Genomic DNA, 16427 nt, shown 5'->3' with positions numbered 1-16427 from the left:
ACTAACGACTTTATTATAGTTATATGACATTATTTATTGTTACACATTAGAGTTATATGAGATTAGAAGCGATCAATTGATAGCATGTAAGCTTTGAATATCTGGTAATGGTTAGATTTTTTTTTTAATCATAGCTTTCGTTAATTTTTTATGTATTTTTAGGAACGTTCTGCAGGGAAGTGATAAAACTGTATCAGGAAAAAACACTTTGTTCGCCGTTCTCAGTAGTGTATACAACAGACATGCTAAAGCTCGATTCTGGTTTCGAGTGTCCTTGAAAGAAGATTAGCTACAAACGATTAATGTGTTAATTTTTCTTCCGCAGAACGTTTTTTTTTTTTTTTTTTTGTAATTTACACGTTTAACAGTAATAACCGGTGACGGTGCCGACATTGGCACACCTTTTTGAATTTAGTTACAACGTCCACGAGCCTCGGATGTCTGCTTCGGGCAAAGGAGATGGGTAGAAGGAAAAAAAATGTTGCGGATTTGGCCATGTTTGCTCTCTCACGTGCCTCGACGAACATTCGTTGACGAGCCAAAAATAAAACCAAGGTGGACTTCAGTTATACAATTATCCCAACACAATTGCAGCTTTCGCGACTCGTTCTCTGCACGTGCGCTACATACTACATAGATCCTTACGCGGTCAAGGTCAACGCGATTGTGCTCAGGGCACACAAAACACGAGGGACTTCCTGGAAGGATATACCTTGATATTTGCATCGTTTTACTTCCTATCGTTTCGGATGATAACGTGAACAAAAAATGCGTGCAAAAAGTAACTCTACTCAGTTAGAAGTTACTAGAAATTGCACCGAAGATATTGGTAAGAATACGATACATAAAATTACCTAGATTTGCACCTCGGTGTTTTGCACCTGGGTTTTCAACTCGGTGAAAACATGGGTAATAAGATTATCTAGGTTTCCGCACCGACAGCTTAGGGAACACAGGGCGGGTCCCATATTCGCCCCGAATTGCGCACGAAATCGGAAACGGGAGGAAACATAGACAAGAATGAAAAGTTTATATTTACTAATTGCACGAAGAAAAGCACTATTCAGTAAGAAAAAGAGTGGAAGGTAAAATAAAACATATTAAGTAAACATCACCCGCAAGTTTAGTCCTAAATCCCACCCCCCCCCCCCCCCCCCCGCCATTTTTTTTCCGTTGTTTAACGGATCGTAAGTCGCGATTGTCAGTCCATACGACGTCGGCGGCACCGGCGGCAAACTGAGAGGACTGATGGAGTGTCTCTGCGGTGCTGGAGCAGGGCCAGATCAGTTTTTCTGTTGCTCTTCATTTAACCAAGAATGACGTAAAATGTCATCCAAGTTGTTATTCTAGTACCTCATTTTGTATGGACGGTATTGTACTCTCAATATTCGCTATAATATCTAAAAAAAAATTGGGAGCTTTTGAAATAAATAAATATCGTTAAAGTTACTATGCTCAACCTTTTTTTTAAAATCAGTAAGCTTTGCAACGTGGTTGAATTTACGATGTTTCAAAAACTCATCTAAATATGTTCTGGGAGGTGGTTATTTACTTGCCTTGAGGCAAGTAAATAACCACCTCCCAGAACATATTCTGGAGAGAACATATTCTGGGATATGTTCTGGGATGTGAGCGTAAAATAAAAAAAGAAAACTGCAGATATTTCGCAACACTTTGAGAAAAACCAGTTTATTAGTATACTTCCTGGTATACTAATAAACTGCCCGTATGTCTTTAACTCTTTTTATTACACTTTAATTATCTCAACCGCACCACACAATGTAGGGCAGGAAATGAGAGATAAACAAAAGAGAACACGCAAATGGCAAATCAAAAAGAATGAAAAAAAAATAAAAATAAAAATAGGGAAGGAAGTGTAAGAAGGAAAACGGACGCTACTAGTACAATAATATTCAAGATCGCTTCTTTTTTTTCCTTTTTTATCAGCTTTGTTTTGTTTTGCTTTTTTCTATCTCCCTTCCTCCCTTGCTTGGAAAGAACAAAATTAAACTTCGATAAATATTCTCCCGAAAAGGAAACTCAGGAAAATATTCCTTAGTATTTTATCAAATATAAAAAAAACTCAATATTTGATTAAAGAAGTCACGTAGCAAAAATAAATGGAGGTGCCGGGGATCGAACCCGGGGCCTTTCACATGCAAAGCGAACGCTCTACCACTGAGCTACACCCCCGATGTTTCTTTACATATATTGCTATATTTTGACATTGAGCGAAGAACCACATTGGGTGATATATTTTTCTTGAGCGTGTAAAATAATATATCGAACAAAGACGGCGTTAGTGTATATGACGATAAAATGCCGCGTGCAAGGCTCTGAGGGGCGGTGAAAACCGTTAAAATTACATGTTATACTTGGGTCATGTTTCATTTGAACCTCAATCTAGGTCTGATTTTTTTAAAAGAAACTTTAACGCCACTGGCTCCTAAATAAAAAAAAAAAAAAAAAAAAAAAAGACATAGTAAAAAGAAAAGAATGGAGGTGCCGGGGTTTGAACCCGGGGCCTCTCACATGCGAAGCGAGCGCTCTACCACTGAGCTACACCCCCGATATCTCCACGGAATTCAGTACACGGAACAATCACCGCTGCCTTGTCAAGCTGCGTGCAGCACAGGCGAAGGCGACGCCGGTCGAGCGGAGAGAGGCTGAAGAGGATGAGAGAAACCTGCTCTGCTCTCTAAAGTTCGTGGTGCTCTCCCTTTCCCCCATCGCTCTCCGTTAACCCTTTCTCTCTTCGTCTGCCGGAGGCTTGGCCTGCACTGCACGCAACTAGTGACATGGACTTCTGCTCACTTCAGTTTGTATGAGGCATCACATCTACTCAAATACAAGCGTCGCAAAATACAAAAGCATTAGGACAGATTCCCCTCTTGTCTCCGTGTCACAAAACTACCGAAGAAAAAATCGCAGTGTCTAGCGTTACGTTCGACGGAAGCCGAAATAAAAATTAAAGTTACGTCCGACGTAACTTTGCGTCAAGGTTTTTAGTTACGTACGACGTAACCCAATATGAAGATTAAAGTTACGTCCAACGGAACTCCAAATCAAAATTAAAGTTACATCCGACGTAACTCGAAATAAAGTACAAAGTTACGTCCGATGGAACCCGAAATAGTAAAGAAAGGTACGTCCGACGTAACTTTACTCCGAGGTTTCGAGTTACGTCCGACGGAAATAAGTTACGGCCTGTGTAACCTGCGCAACCTTTTTGAATGTTACGCTTTGTGGCCGAAACCCACAAAAATATTATAAATTACTTCTGCATTACGTCCGATGCAGCATTTGTAAATTGGTTAAGATCGGGGCTCTACCCGAACCTCCAGGTTTGTTGAGGGGGTTGGAGTGTGTTCCTCGTGTGTAGAGGCTGCGTAGGCCGGGCGAGCGCCACCATACGCTTTTTTTGTTTATTTTTCTCGTTTTTTTCCCCTCCTTTTAGCAAATTTTTCGATTTGTTTTTCGATATAAAACCACTATAAATACGACACACAAAATAAAACAAAAAAATAACAAAATGGAAACCACAGCACGCATGCTGCGAGCCTTAGATGCCTGAGACCCTGAGATATCAGTGTTGGGGTTTTGGTTCGTACGACAGATTGAAGGCCCGTCGTGTCGTCTAAAGCGTCTGAAGCCTCCCTATATGCGCCGTGATCTAGAAAAATCGTGTTGCTCGTATGTTTAGACAGTTTTGATGCTAGTGCGCCTTCTCGGGTGTTTTGTATCTTAGCTGTAGATGAGAAAGTTAGCCGGTGCAGTACAACCGCTAACCTGGGGTCTTTAACGTGCACCACGCTGTTGTAATTACACGAACGCGTGCCGGTACCACGACCTACGCCGGTGCGAAACTCATCTAGGTCGAAACGGATAGCGGGTGGGGGTAACTTTATTTTTTTTGTTTCGAGTTCCGACGGACGTAGTTTTAATTTTCACATTGGGTTCCGTCTGACGTAACTCGAAACTTTGGGGTAAAGTTACGTCGGACGTAATCTTAATTTTTCTTTGGAGTTTCGTGCGACGTAACTTTGATTTTCGTGTTGGGTTACGTCGGACGTAACTCGAATATTTGACGTAAAGTTACGTCGGATGTAACTTTAATTTTTATTTCGGGTTCCGTCGGACGTAAGTCTAGACACTGCGAAAAAAAAAAATGTTTCTTAAAGTGTATTTTACTTGCTTGTGTGTTCGTTCTTTTTTTTTTTCTTTGCAAAAATAAACTACGTTTTGCTGAACGTTATATTTCCACACAAATGTCAAGCTAGCGGTCCGAACCCCATGCCGAAGTTTCCGAGCTAACCGTTATCTCAATCAAAAGTTACGAGTAATTTTATGAAATTTAAACGGGAAGATGGGGCCAGTTTTTGCTCGTTTTTGTCCGTTTCCGGTGCCTGGCGCCATTCAGCACCATGCATTCGGGAGCTCCGTCGGCCGCCATTCTCCCGTTGAACATTAAAAAAAAAAACACACTCATAACTTTTTGAATGAGCCTAACGGTTAGCTCTGAAAGTGTGGCATCTGGTTTAGACATCTAGCGCCACATTTGGACGAGAACGAGCATTCGGCAAACGTAGCTTATTTTTTTCAGTAACAAGAACAAAAAAAATACTTTTTTTACACCTTGTATTTACTGGCAAAAATTGCGTCATTACCATTATTATTAATATCATCATAGAGCAGTTTAAGAACGCCTTGCTCCGTCATAAATAATGTCGAACAATGAATATTGTTATGCATAGTCACTAACGCTTGGGGAACGCTAGAAGAGGCTTATTATATTCGCGTTCCTTGTATCGCGATTCCTTCTTAGGCGTTCGTGATTTTAATCATTCAAACACATGATTGATTGATTGATCGACTGATGGATGGATCCATTGATTGGTTGATTGATTGATGTATTAATCGATACGTTGCTTAGTTTATCTATTGATTGATTTGTTGGTTCATCGGGTGATTGGTTGATTCATCGAGTGATTGGTTGATTGATCGAATAATCGATGAAATAATTAATTTACAGCTAATGTCACGGCCTCGCAGGTGGCGGAGCGGTAATGAAATGACCGGAAGTGGTCACATCCGGCATTCCTTAGGTTGTCAGTGAGAATGACGATGGGTGTGCGTCAAAGAGGCTACGCCAATCCGCCTCAGGTGGCCGTACCCCAGGGCTGCCAACACGAAAAGTTGGAAATTCTCTAGCGGACGCCTGAAATTTCCCTATTTCTGTCGAAATTTCCCTCGCTAGCCCAAATATTTATATAATACTAAATATTCTTTGTGTTCCTCATCACTTTCATTTTTGCTATGAGAAATATATTATGCGGAGTGAAAGCAAGTTGGTCTGCGTATTGCCCATGGGTTCAGATGATGTCAAGAACATTTTAAAAATGGATATTTTTTAGAGTGTAAATGTAGGAGAGCAGTACTGGAAACTGTATGTCGCTGGGAAAGGGTGCTCCAGGACGATTTAGAAACCAAAAAGTATGTGGGGTGATTGCGTGAATTTGCGACGCGCTGTATATTATTGAATACAATACTACGACTTTCACGGTAGAGACTAAGTTTCTTAGCAGCGTAGTACAACCGTAATCGCGATTGTCTTGAGTAATTTGCAGAGTCGGTCATCGCATTCGGGCTGGCCTTTGCAGAGATCTCTATCGCATTAGGGTAGGTTCTTCCTTACGTCGACGCTTACTTCCTTTGACATTTATTTGCAGTGATATCAGTGTCACTGATAAGATAACAGAGCCGTATGTTACATTTTGCCCATTTCTAATCTGGTTTCATGTAACCAATGACAGGCGCGACTGTTGGGAGAAATTCCGGTGAGCTATTCTAACGTCGATTGGGAGAATTGACGCTGCCTGAAATAATTCCATTTTATAGTTCAGTTCATAATTTGGTTTAAATGCATACCTGTCTACTTAAAAGGCTTTATGCAATAGTCAACACATGCACAAGCTTTCGAATTTTTATTTGTATAATGTGATTCAGATATTATTATGAAACGTGATGCCCTAGTTAACTGGTGCTCCTTTAATATTATTTTATACTGCCACTGCTGTTTTATCGTATATTTTATGTACTCTTAAGCCCTTTGACAGGGTCATTGCTAAAATGGAAGGTAATTTTATGTTTGACCAGTTAAATTTGAATGAAATTATTTTTTTAAATATATGGCAAATTTGACATTGACATTATTTCTGACCTTTCGCCTGTCTAGAATGCTTATAGAGGTTCTAGTGAAATCAATTTAAGTGAAAATGCCAATGTTAACAGAGAAAAAAGAATGGTCAATGAGGGGAGCAGAGTCATTTTTGATGAGTGACATGCTAGTCTTGCACCACGAACCTTGCGGTCTTTTAGACGTCTGACGGAATGACTGAGAACCGAGATGCTCTTTGACTGGTGCTTTTATTATTTGTCTTGTGCCAAGTATGACGTTTCATTTTGTTTTTCTAAAAAACTATCACCTCCCCGACCAACACCCCTTTCGAGATTTCACTTTTTTTTTTTTTTTTTAATCAGCCAGGCTGCTGTTACTTGAAGGACATATTGTTTTAGATTTACTGGTTTATTTCCTGTTGACTTCTTCGTTCCGGCATCTGGCATATCATGGATGTGTGTTCTCTCGTGTTAACTGGTTGATTGTACATAACTTTGCATAAACATTTTTGTATGGGATAGGTTCAGTACACTTATAATTGCAGAGAGGATTAATTATAACTCGACCAAACCGTGCGAATAAAAGTAAATTCGCAAGGTACTGACCCACTCTTTTTCTGACTGCTTACACATGTTCTTCCCTTTCCTCACAACTCGATTATATGTTTCTATGCATATGAAAGGTCAACCGAAGAAGTTTGAGCACACTAAAATTATGCCGGTGCACCTACTTTCCCGCCCGGCACTCAAAAAGCCAATCAGGCCTACAAAAAAAACAAAAAAAAAACAAGAAAAAAAAAAACGCGTCTCACGAATTTGAAAATATGTTTGCCTTAAAGATGGAGTCCGGTATGCGACTGGGGGCATCATGTTTCACTCGCTAGCGCCACACTAACTGCGCCATCACGGGCTTTATACATTTAAGTCCACACTTTTTCAGCCTTGTCAGTAGCCGAACCCCTTTTTGTAAAAATAGCAGCGATTGGCCCATTGAGCACTCTGCGCAAAAATAGGCGCACAGGCATCTTTGATAAACTGAAAGGGCCATAAAAAAGAGGGACGGTGGTATCCGTGACAAGTCGAATCTAGAGGGCGGTATAACCGTGGGACGGATATATACATCGGGCCATGAGGACACAACCGGCCGGATATGACGGTCCGGGTATAACGCACCGGATACAACGGCACGGATAAGAGGCCGGTTATACCGTGACAGGTAGGAATCTGTCGCGGTGATAACCGGTTTCATATCCGACTCTAGATTAAGAGTGTGCGATCGGACGGAGCCGATCGACCAGCGCCAAAAGTTCATTCGTTGCTCATGGTGCACGGCCGCCTGAGGCGGATTGACGTAGCCTCTGCGACGCACACGCATCGTCATAACATACCAAAAGCTGGGCAGATCGCCACGAGAAGTGGCCGCCGAAACGGAAAAGGTGGAGCGGCAGATAGCGGATGAGAGCAGAGCCACGTGACTGGCGCCGCGCTGCGGCGAGACGCCGAAACACATTTCTGCCGAGCGAACGAGTGTGCTTCGGGTCCTCGCCCCTGCAAAACCTGTGAGCTGACGTCCAGGTTCTCCGAGAAATGGCTTTTTGACGCTCTGTACTACCAGATTTTCGCGCTCCAAATCTGCGACCGGGGACTCTATGGCTCCGTCGTCAAACTGCCAGGCTTTGGGAGTATAGAGGAGACTATGGTCATACTCACTGACATCGTAAGATCCACCGGGTGTGGCCATTTCCGATCATCTTGTTACCGCTCCGCCACCAACTTGGTCATGACTTTAGTTGTCAACCCATCAATCAATCAATCAATCAATCGTGTGTTTGAATTACTTACATCACGAACGCCTGAGAAGGAATCACGACGCAAAAAACGCGAATATTAATCAACATCGTCTTGCTGCCAGTGACTCTAAATAACATTATTTATTGTTCGACATTATTTATCACGGAGCAAGGTGTTCATAAATGGCTCCATGATGATATTAGTTTTAATGATAATGATTGCATTTTTTGCCAGTAAAAATTAAACAAAAACGGAACTTTTTTTTATGTTTTTAGCAAAAATAAGTTACGTTTGCCGAACGCTCATTTCCGCCCCAAATGTGGCGCTAGCGGTCTGAACGAGATGCCACAGTTTTATAACTAACCGCGTTATCTCATTCGAGAGGTACCAGTGTTTTTCTGAGATTTTCAATGGGAAAATGGCGGCCGACGGAGTTCTATAAATACATGGAGCTGAACGGCGTCAGTTACCGAGAACGGGCGAAAACGGGCCCCATTTTCGCATTGAAATTTTCACAAAATCACTTATCACTTCTGATTGAGATAACGGTTAATTCGGAAACTTGGAAATCCTGTTCGGAACCCTAGCACGACATTTTAGTGAAAAATGAGCGTTCGGCAAAGCGTGGATGATGTTTGTAATAAAAAAAAAAATACTGTAATTATTTTGGGGGACACCCTCTACTTTTATTTGTGACGTGAAGACAAGAGATGAATCTGTGACGGTTAATGCTTTTGTACTTTGTAACGCTGGAATTTTAGTAGATGTGTTACTTCATGCGAAGTGAAATGAGCAGAAGTCCAGACTTTTAGCCAACCATATTGATTAGAAGGGTCATGACAAGGTGTCGGTGCTTGTTGTGAAGATATGAGGTTTATAAAGCTGTGAATACATCGGGGGTGTAGCTCAGTGGTAGAGCGCTCGCTTCGCATGTGAGAGGCCCCGGGTTCGAACCCCGGCACCTCCAGTTATTTTTGTTACGGTTTTATTATTTATGTGACAGTGTCATGGGTGGACAGGTGCATACCTCTCCGCATACCTCTGCTAGCTCCGCGCAGTGGTATGCTTTTCGAGGAGCCGCTATACACAGCGCTTTTTGAGTTCGCTAGACCTTGTTGTTGGGAAAGCAGGGGCGGAATGGCTGCGGCAGAAGCGCATGAAGACAGGATTGAACTACCAGCTTCGTCAGAGTTCCGAGGGAGTTGGTTTATGAACAGGGAAACTATCGCTGAGGCGACATACCTTTTGAGAGAGCGATGCGTTTTCCGCCTTCAGTTGCGCGAAACTGTTGACGAGTTCTTCCAGCACAGTTTGAATACATTTCATCGACGTCCATTCGGCTGGGATATTCCCAGTGCCGTCGGCACCGGGTGCAGTATCCTTGGAGCATTCGACCACATGACCTTGCGTCCTTTTAGCCGTAAGCTCGTCGCCATCTTGGATTCTTCGCCTGATGCATTATGAACACTTATATTGATTCACCCCATCTTTCATCAACAGGTCGTAGTCCTCGTTGACAATATTGGCGCACTTGCAGTAAAATCGAGCCAAACAAACACAATAATCAATGAGTTCCTTTTGTCGATGGTGCACGCGTCCGAGAAGGTTTAATTAATATTGGAAAAGAAACATCAAAACCAGAACTGTTCTTAACTAAAAAAAAAAAAAAAAACCTATACATAAAGCAGATAATTTTTTTTTTCTCTTTTTTTAGCGTGAAACATTTTTTGTCATGTTGCTTGGCATCTTGTGAAACCCGAAAGCGAAGCCTGGATAAAAGCGTGGTCGCAAGGCCGGGAACTGATTGGTTGACTAGTGAGAGAGGAGGAGTTAGGTGCACGACGCCGATTGGTTAACGGGGGGGGGGGGGGGGGGTCATGTGGCCAGGGGTGGAGTGAGGAGGTGAGGTAGGCTAGGAGGCAAGGTGGGAGAGGAGGAGCGTGTTAGAAGGTTCCGGAAGATCACCAGGTGTCTCATTATAAGTGTACACACCCCACGCGTTGAATTATTTGATGAAGAGCGCCGTAAACGTAGGGGTCTGGCTGAGCAGGCTAAATGTGCTGGTAAACGATATAATATAAACGTTTGTAATGCTAGATTGTTTCACGCGTGGTTTCACGTATGCAATGCAATTGCCTAGCAATTCGCACAAGATTAGATTTCTAGAGCTTTATTTTGAGTTCACACACAATTCTTATCATTGCCGGGACGTTTTCCATGTGTTCGGGTCACATGCATATGCCATGAAGGTAGAGGAATCCCATAAACGTATATGATTTTCTTAATCATAAACCCCAACAAACGCCGACATTTGTTATTTTTATCTCGCGCCAAAAATAAAGGCTGAAATGCCTAATTTGTTAGGAAATAAACTTTGAAAAATATTATCATATTAAAAAAATTAACCCCAGAAACACGAACCTTAATTATAAGTATAGCCCAGTGTTTATGTGGTTGATGTTTCATAATTCTCAGTGGTGTTTTTTTTTGTTTTTTTTTTCGTGTTTTTTGTTTAGCAAATTTGTTTTTTCTAGGAACCATTTTTGGTTTCGGACAAAAGTCGGGGTTTACGGGGGCTTACATTTGGTGGAATAGAATACTGATATGGAATTCCCCAACCTCGAGGGAACTTACGCGTGAACCGATTACATGGACAAATCCCCGTACCGATAAGAAAAAAAAAAAGACGAGATAAGATACGCGTGGTTCCGAAGCGAGAAGAAGCCTCGCGGACAGTTCATTGGAAGCTGTGCTGCTCCGGGTCAACACAAAATAAAGCTGCAGACAAATAGTTTCTTCCCGGGAAGCTTTGGTTTTTCCTAACCAAACACACGCTCAATTCGGGGTTTTTCGGCTTTTTCACCGAATTCGATCAAACCGCGCGCTCAGGGGATAATTTTTGGTGTTTATCTGTATTTATCAAAAACATATAACACTGATTGGGACCTCGTCAAGTTACTTTAATTACCTTTTGTACCAATCGCCTTGGCGCCCGAGTCGAAATAAAAATATGTGAATCAATCAATCAATATATCTCCTGCCTGTGACGATGAGCTCTTTACTTTCATCGTCGCGCAGTACTCAAGCATTGCTCACTCCTCTCGAGTACCCAATCAAAAATGTCCAAAGGAGCAACAACAAAAACCTTGCCCAGTAAGCTTGAATTTATTACCATAAGGTGCCTGATTTGTCCAAATGTTTATAGGTGCAGCAACAAAAACCTTGCTCAGTGTGCCTAAATGTATTACAACGAAGCCTGATTTGCGTGTGTAGTTCCAGGTTCTTGTAGTATCAAAGTATTTGCTTCAGAGTTAAAGTAGCTTTCTCTTCCATTTATTGCGTTTTTTTTTAAATTATTGTTTTACATTCATAATCTAAGAGGGTTGAACATATAACACGCATAATTTACAGTAAATGCCAAATTGTGAAGAACTGAAGAATTTTAAAGAAGTAAAATCTTATAAACGCCGAATATATAATAAAAAAATATCCTGCAACTAAAGCCTAGATTTCACCAAGAGTAAACTAAAAAATTAAATTACCCTTAAAATTTTACCAAACGTAGATCCGGAGAGCAGAAAACCCTAAAACAAAGATAAAACTGTTCCGCAAGTTAAAGGAGGAGTTTAAAAAAGAAGTTAGAACGCTAAAAGACTCGTTCGTCAGAGACATCAGGGCTCACATGCACCGTGTTAAGGCTGGCCTGGAATTCATGAACGGCCAGTTCGAACATACGAAACAGAAGATAGATAAAGTTCACGTTTATAAGGAAAAACGTGAACTTAAAAAAAGCAAAACGACAGCCTTCGTCAAACAAATGAAGCTATTCAAAAAGACATATGAGGCAGTGCCAGACTAGGCTGCTACTTTGTTAACAGTACACCCCTTTCGAAAGACTGCCCTCTGTTTGCAGCTGTGGAATCCCTGCACAATGGAGGACGAAAACCGCAAATTCACGGCACACTTTATGCTTTGCGTTGGATAAAAAAGCAAATGCACACCCACAGAGAAAGGTGATGAGTGCAATGACGTTGACTTTCGACGCTATTTGATTGGCTTGTCGTCGTCGTTTCCTAGCGTTGGCTGCGCACTTATGGAATGACTTGCACGTTCCACGACATCAGATCTTCCGCCACTGTGCAGTGGTTCCGACCTTCCAATAATCGGCCCGCGGCTTTCGAAAGGGGTCTATACACTGCTAAATGCAAACTTAGAGATTAAATGCCTGGCAGAACGTGACAATGAAACTCTTGAAGCCGTTCTGACCGAGATCGGTGACCTTATCGGTGAGCCGATAGCGCACTCCGACGTCGAAGTGTGTCATCCTGTAGCAACATGTATTGCTGGGGAAAGTAACAACATAATTTAGGTTGTATCCTGCCGTAAAGAGGACGCTGTATTGTACTTGAAAGAGCAAAAGAAGAAAAAAAGATGTATCACAACAGTTGATTTTGGCTTGTCACCGACTGTGCCATTTTGTTATAAATCAGCATTTATGCCCAGCCCTCAAACGCTTGCTTGGCCGAGCTATCGGCCGAAAGGAAGAATTTATCTGGAAATCTGTGTGGGTTACAAATGGAAAGCTCTTCGCAAGAAAAAACTGACAGTGCCATTAGTATTGAACTTACTAATGAAAATTATCTTGCCAAAATTTGCTAACAATTAATGCACGCTAGTATCACAGTACAAGGCTAACCGATATGAGCCTACTTTATTGTGCCATCAGATGTAATAGATTATTTAGTAACTGGGAACAGCCTATCAGCCTTTTATCCCGATGTTCGCTTTCTCAAAAATTAAATGAATGCTATTCATATTCCATCCTAATTCGACGTTGTTGTTTTTTTTCTGTTTTTTTTTTTTTTGTTTTGTTTTTTTGTTCACTGAAACATGGTATCCTGATGATGATGATATATATGTCTTAGAAGAGTTGCAATTTTTGTTTAAATCGGTATCGGAAACGCAGGGGAGGTGCTTCTATTTACGTTCGGCAAGCACCCGGTGTGAACTTCTAGAAACGCAGCGTCAATTGGGTAAAGTATAGGGTGTCTGAATCGAGGTGTCGAGGTGTCGCGCCCCGCCACCTCGACTAAGTCGTCTGCGTCGCCGCCCGCCGTTGACCCTGGCAAGTTTTTTAGCCCTATTTTTTTACAGAAAGGAAGCTACGCTTTGTAATTTTACAAGAAAAAACAAACCTGTGGAATACACCTTTGACGAAAAGGCATGCGCGAAATCGCCATGCGCCAATCCAAGGCCACGGTTTGGGCTCCGCGCGCACGCAGTGTGGAACACGCAACGCTAACAGAAACGCACAGGGCTTGCGTTCACTCGTATACGCATACTAAAACTCACTATTATTTCGTAGCGTCGAAGTAAAGTATCACAAATTCCCACCCTCCCTCCTTCCCCACCCTACCCTACCACCAAACCCGAGTGTCCCGTTTCCTACTTCGAGGATTATGGTCACCGTAGTCTTGTATGATGTATTAGCAGCATATGAAACTGCTCGTGGTCATTCCCCCTTGTTCTTGTCGAGAAAAAGGAAATTCAGTAGTGCGAAATGTGCGCTGCAGAAAGTACGCGCTCAGCGGCAAGGCCACCAAAATGGCCGCCCAATTGACGTCAACGCCATCGTAAAAAGGTAGTCAACAGCCGAATTCGCCGAAGAGCATCAGCCGAACGTGCACTGATGACGCCACGAACGCGGTCAGCCATCCAGGCGTCCATTTTTACGGTCCATTTTAGATCAAGCCTGGTGGCTTCAGACACCTTATACGTCTAGTACATAATTTAAAGTACAAAATAAATCAGAGGTTATGTACTTCAAGCAAAGTAACAAGTACAACAGGCGCAATGTACTTGAAGTGAAAAACTATGAATACAATGTACCTTTAAAGTAAACTACAAGCAGTTTCTAACATATTTTTAAGATGCACTATATGGCTCATACAAAGCCCCTATTCTGCCAATATAAAGTAATTACAGTTGAAAAGACGTATGACTATAGACTACTGCATTGTTTCCGGTTTTCATCTTCTGACCCTATTTTGTTTTTGCGTGAGATGGCGAAGCCCTCCAAAAAATCCTTATTGCATCAACTTGCGCCTTTCGGAAAGATGGATCATACCCCGAGCTCGTACTAATCACACTTATCAGTCAATCGCTTATGGTTTACCCTCATTACTTAAAAATTTAATTACGAATAATAGTGGCATTTATAATATGGAAAGGAAGTTATTATTGATGCACTTCCTATAATTCTGTCGGACGTTGTGTACGATGAATATTTTTTATATATTAAAGCGTTTTATATTAAAAAGTGTACATTTCTTTTTGATAAAAAGGTTGTATTCTTGCATAATGACAAAAAAACTGTGCGGACGCAATATTTCTTTTTGTTTTGTTTTGCTAACCTCATTTGTATGGAGTCCTTTGTATTTTGTAGAATATTATGAACAGAAGCTGTGCGTATATTTTTCTTCTGTAGAAAAAATGGTAAGGGTGCAGGCGAGCTGGTAAATGTTATCCATGTTGAATTAACCTGAGACTAAGGTAGAGAAGAAACATCAAAACATAGAATGGACATAAAATAGACAGGACGACGTCTCGCTTGAGACGTCGTCCTGTCTATTTTCTTTCCCTTCTACGTTTTGATGTTTTTTCTCTACCCCAGTCTCAGGTTAATTCAACATGGTTTCCTTGTGTGTATGTGCTTGTGTGTGACCTTTTTTGTTTGTTTCTTCTGTGTGTGTTCTTTGTAAGATTTTGGTATTTTGGTAAATATGGTTTGTCTTAATGAAGCGCGCAGGTGAGCTGGTGGTAGCTAATCATGTCGTTTAACATATCAGACTGTGGTGCAAAAAAGGAAAAAAAAAATATTTTAGTTGAAGAAACAGGCACAGAAGGAAACACCATAAACTCCGCTAACTGGTTTATTTCTCAAGCATCCTATATATACCCACAAAGCAACACCCAACCACATTTTACGCAGAGATCTACTTTGTTGAAAGCATTTTCAAATACAAAGCACATACACATTCACAAGAGACCACACAGTCCAAGCAACGATACCATCATTGCCAACCACCTTCTACGCGTGTTAGCGTGTTTTGTTCATATATTGAAAAACTTGCCCTGCTGCTAAACTCCTAACGGGCCCCAGACCCCATCAAACTGTCTTTTACGTTTATGTTTTTTTTTTTTTTTTTTTTTTTTGTTACGAATTAAAATAAAAATGAAATCTTTGACAGAAGTCAGCTAGCAAAAAGAAGTGGAGGTGCCGGGGATCGAACCCGGGGCCTTTCACATGCAAAGCGAACGCTCTACCACTGAGCTACACCCCCAATATTTTTTACTCAGGGTATGTCTTATTTCACCCCTAATATACATCGGAAGATTTAAAAAATGGACCTGCCACGGACCTGTCGGAGGTGGATATGCATCTGTCCGACCGCTGTGATAAAATTGACCAACAAGTACTAAAAATGCTTTCCTGGAGGTGCCGGGGTTCGAACCCGGGGCCTCTCACATGCGAAGCGAGCGCTCTACCACTGAGCTACACCCCCAATATTTTTTGCTCAGGGTATGTCTCATTTCACCCATAATCTGCATCGGAAGATTTAAAAAAAGGGACCTGCCACGGAGCTGTCAGAGGTAGATATGCATCTGTCCGACCGCTGTGATAAAATATTGACCAATAACAATAAGTAATAAAAAATACTTTCCTGGAGGTGCCGGGGTTCGAACCCGGGGCCTCTCACATGCGAAGCGAGCGCTCTACCACTAAGCTACACCTTCTTTTTTTTTTCTTTTTTTCTTTATTGCCGGCTTAGACATCAACAAAATGTTACAATAATGATAAAACACTCACGTCAGTCATTATGCAACTAACGCGACATGGTTAAAAGTACTTCAGCTGGATTACACCTTCTAGTACAGATACCCAATCAGGAACCTCAGGCTGAGCCTTCCACACTTCTACCATCCGTCGAACAGATTCGCCAAAGTACTCATGAACCGAACGGACATCCACATCGGCTTGACGGACAGCCATGCGAGATTTCCATATGCTATGTAAACCCAGAAGCGTGACGAGATCATACGGTACACCGTTTTCATTCTCTATGGCTAAGTACCTAATACCATGAGGATCCAGAGGTAGATCTTTTTTCAGTGTTCGTTGCAGCACATCCCAAAAGAAAACCCCGTCCCAACATTCTAGGAATACGTGCTCAACTGTCTCTGGTTTTTTACACAAAAAACAATTTACACCCCAAACTACAAACATACCCTTGTCTTTCATCCAAGTTTTAACCGGCAAGACTCCCATGTGCAATTTTAAAAAGAACGTTTTAACAGACGGCGGTACTGACATTCTCTTAGCGCGCTGAAGGACGTTCTGCCCTGGTCCGACAGAATATAGGGATCTGTACAGCGGGACGGGGAAGACAGCATCAACA

General features: G+C 41.8%; 6 non-coding genes across 6 annotated transcripts; 1 reads left to right on the top strand and 5 right to left on the bottom strand.

The window, feature by feature from the left end:
• Nucleotides 1-2121: 2121 nt before the first annotated feature.
• Nucleotides 2122-2193, bottom strand: Trnaa-ugc. Its single transcript has one exon. It is a non-coding gene; the product is annotated as a tRNA-Ala (tRNA).
• A 304-nt stretch (nucleotides 2194-2497) lies between these two features.
• On the bottom strand, nucleotides 2498-2569 carry Trnaa-cgc. Its single transcript has one exon. It is a non-coding gene; the product is annotated as a tRNA-Ala (tRNA).
• A 6294-nt stretch (nucleotides 2570-8863) lies between these two features.
• Trnaa-cgc lies at nucleotides 8864-8935 on the top strand. The gene has a single exon. It is a non-coding gene; the product is annotated as a tRNA-Ala (tRNA).
• A 6304-nt stretch (nucleotides 8936-15239) lies between these two features.
• On the bottom strand, nucleotides 15240-15311 carry Trnaa-ugc. Its single transcript has one exon. It is a non-coding gene; the product is annotated as a tRNA-Ala (tRNA).
• Nucleotides 15312-15461: 150 nt separating this feature from the next.
• Nucleotides 15462-15533, bottom strand: Trnaa-cgc. Its single transcript has one exon. It is a non-coding gene; the product is annotated as a tRNA-Ala (tRNA).
• A 160-nt stretch (nucleotides 15534-15693) lies between these two features.
• Nucleotides 15694-15765, bottom strand: Trnaa-cgc. The gene has a single exon. It is a non-coding gene; the product is annotated as a tRNA-Ala (tRNA).
• Between the last annotated feature and the right edge of the window lie 662 nt (nucleotides 15766-16427).

Source organism: Ixodes scapularis, unplaced genomic scaffold (genome assembly GCF_016920785.2).
Source record: "Ixodes scapularis isolate PalLabHiFi unplaced genomic scaffold, ASM1692078v2 ptg004722l_1__unscaffolded, whole genome shotgun sequence".
In the NCBI taxonomy this organism is placed as follows: Eukaryota; Metazoa; Arthropoda; class Arachnida; order Ixodida; family Ixodidae; genus Ixodes; species Ixodes scapularis.
Note: the sequence above shows the minus strand (reverse complement) of the source record. Positions and strands in the feature narration are given on the sequence as shown.